Genomic DNA, 3,628 nt, shown 5'->3' on the forward strand with positions numbered 1-3,628 from the left:
GCAGAAGGAGGATATGAAGGGACAGGGAGATAAGTGGGTCTGGGGTGCATAATATAAAGAGGCTCTACCAGCAGCTGACTGAGACAGACGCAGATACTTCCAGCCAACCATTGGACTGAGGTTGGGGACCCCTATGGAAGAGTTAGGGGAAGGATTGAAGGAGCTGAAGGAGAGGGCAACTACATAGGAAGACCAACATTGTAAACTAACCTGGAACCCCGGGAGCTCCCAGAGACTAAGCCACTAACCAAAGAGCATACATGGGCTGGTCTGGTGGCCCCAGGCACATATGTAGCAGAGGACTACCCTGTCAGGCCTCAGTGGGAAAGGATGCGCCTAATCTTAAACACTTGAAGCTCCAGAGAAGGGGGATGCCCTGGGAGTACCCTCTTAGAAATGAAGGGCTAGGGGGATGGGGAAAGAATTCTGTGAGGGGGGAAAAGGAGGCAGGTAAAATTTGGGATGTAAATAAATAATTAATAAAAAATAAAATTAATAAAAAAATAAACAAAAATTTAACTTTCATTCCCAGCACCCACATAAGAGCAATGCAGGGTGTTGTGCCTGTAGTCCCAGTGCTGGGCAGACAGAAAGGTGCATCCCAGGGCTCCTGGACAGCCAGTCATATCATATCAGTGACTTCCAAGTACAGTAAAGAGACCTTGTAAGACAGAATGAACTTAATTTGTGTCATCTCATAAGTAAAACGCTTAGGTCCCAGAGCACAGAATTTGAGTATTTTGCTTTTTAACATTTGGTACCATCTGAAGAGTGACCAGGTCAGGCCTTTATGGTCTCGAGGCTGTCTGAACCAGATAAAGACACACTGACGAAAGTAACATGTCTCTCCAGTCCCCTCCGCACTGTCCTGGCCTCCTCTGATCCTGTTGACTCCCACAGTTCTTGAAGATTGACACAGGAATAAGTCATTTAAAACAACTTTGTAAGTTTTGCCCCACTGGATACATATTTATCTTTTTTTAGATTTCCTAATGGGAAAAGGGTTTGACCAAACAAGGCTATGTGACTTGCTGGCCAGATTTCCCTGACACAGATAGAGTCACAGCTGGAGCCAAGGAGCCAGTGTCCTAACCACTGCCTAGCCCTACCTTCATCATCTCCCTGGTTGCCTAGCATTTGCATCCTTCTTTTTTTATGATACAACTCTCATTTTAATAATTATTATATATATAAAATTCCAGTTTACAGTCATTAGTGTTTCAAATGCAGTAATGATTGGGGATTTGGCCACTAGACTAACCAAAATAATACTCCAAACACTTTTACAGTGTAAATATAACAATGTATTGTTTATGTTTCATAATGTCAATTAATATATTTCTTTAGCAAATCTTAAACTCTATCAACAATGTTTCTTTTTCCCATCCATACCAACATGTCTATTGGTGTTGTCCTTGTTCAGTTCATGTTAAGGTAGCCATGCTGATGAGACTTACAGGTCTGACATTACTAAGAGACAATGTGTCAAAGTAAACTCCATCATGCTTAGGTTCTTACAATCTTCTCACCTCCTCTTCCACAATGTTCCCTGACTATTAGGTGCCGGAATGACTTTGGTAGAGAACAGGAGAAAATAGTCTTAACCAGGGATAGGCAGACTGATTACTTGATATCCGAAGTCAGTCCAGAAAAAATATATATACAAGCAGAATAATACAGAGAGCAGGCTATATTGTGTGTGTATACACATATATAAATGTGTGTGTGTGTGTGTGTGTGTGTGTGTGAATGAAAAGTAGAGGTCCTGCATTTGAAAAGTAAAGGAGGGGTTGGGGATTTAGCTCAGTGGTAGAGCGCTTGCCTAGCAAGCCCAAGGCCCTGAGTTCAGTCCCCAGCTCCAAAAAATAGAAAAAGAAAAAAAAAAAAGTAAAGGAGCAGTGCGTTGGGGAGAGGTATTCAGGGTGGTGGTATGCAGGGACAAGATATGTGGGGGGAGAGTTATAAGGGAGGATTTGGAGAAAGACTGGGAAGAGAGAAGTGATATCATTATGTTATTACCTCAAACACAATGAAAAGCACCTGCATCCTTATCAGCGTTTCTCGCTCTTGAGAACATGGGGATTAAAGGTGTTGCTCAGAGGCACGGTGACAGACCCTGTTGGAGCCTGAGACTCTGGGATCTCAAGTAGGAAGAAGAAAACAGAAACACCTGAGACACCAGAGAAGACCATCATCCTATCTTCTTTCCCAACTGCAACTGGGAAGTTGTGCTTTCCAGTTCCCTTTATCACCAGAGCCTAAGGACTGGGGACCCTGCTGCATCATCTCCATTCTCACTCACTTGCCGCTCAGAGAATACCCCGAAGCCAAGAAAAATAAACTCTAGCCCTTGCCCTGCTTATGACTTTGAATAGTCAATAGGCCACTCTTCTCGTGTCATTATGGAAAAGACAAGGCTTACGGCCCCTTCTGCGAATCTTGAGTTTCCATCGGGTGTGTTTAAGAAAGTATGTGACATCATTGCAGGGAGGAGCGAGATGCTGAGTGAACTTAAGCCAGACACAAAGGGACCAACATTCATGTCCATGGGATCCCTAGAACCACCAAATTCCCAGAGACAAACCGGACAACCAAGGGGGTTGGGAGGAAGACCAGAATCAAATAACTAAAATCGGGATGCACCTAATAATTTTACACAGAGGAAAATAATTACTGGTGAGCACCATCAACAAAACGGACAAACTCCTAGAAAACACACCTCCAAGACCAAATCACAAAGATACAGAAAATCTACACAGACCTACACAGGTGAAAAGAGAGAAAGAATCAACAGCAGATGCTTCCTTGGACTGTGGGGATGGCTCAGTCGGTAAAGGATTGGCTCTACGAACGTGAGAGCCTGAGTTTGATCCCTCGTATCAGGAGCTGGGGATGAAGGTGTGCACACTTGTCATCCCAGAACTGGAGAAGCAGAGACAAAAGGAATTCTGTAGTTTGCTGGGTAGCCAGCCTAGCCATTTCGTGAGTTCCTGGCCATGGGAGATCCTGTTTCAAAACCAAGGTGGATGGCTAGTGAAGACACCACTGGAAGTTGGCTTATAGTTACGCACACAGGCAAAGCTGTGTAACAATGCCAACACACACACACACACACACACAGAGAGAGAGAGAGAGAGAGAGACAGACAGAGACAGAGACAGAGACAGACAGAGAGAGAGAGAGAGACAGAGAGAGAGAGACAGAGCGAGAGAGACCAAGGCTTTATTGGTAAATCCAGAGACTTAGATTAACATTAATTCTCCCCAAAATTACCAAAAACTGAAGAGAAGGGAACAGTTCCTAAGACATCCTATGAGTTCCAAGTTACCTGAGGTCAAAGCCAGACAAAGGCTCTGTAAGAAAAGAAAACTACATTTTAGTATCCCTGATGAATATTGCACAAATGTGCTTAACAAAATACTAGCAAACCACATTAAACAGTAAAATAAGTGCACTGGAGTTGCTAGCCAGAGCAATTAGGCAAGAAAAGGGGAGAGAGGTGTTAAAATTAAATGAACAAACCATAAATTGGTGGCATGGCTCAGTGGGTAAAGCCGCTGACTGTCCACCCAGAAAACCTGAGTTTGATAATAACCGCATGGTGGGAGGAAAGAACCAACTTCAGCAA

Source organism: Rattus rattus, chromosome 9 (genome assembly GCF_011064425.1).
Source record: "Rattus rattus isolate New Zealand chromosome 9, Rrattus_CSIRO_v1, whole genome shotgun sequence".
Classification (NCBI taxonomy): domain Eukaryota; kingdom Metazoa; phylum Chordata; class Mammalia; order Rodentia; family Muridae; genus Rattus; species Rattus rattus.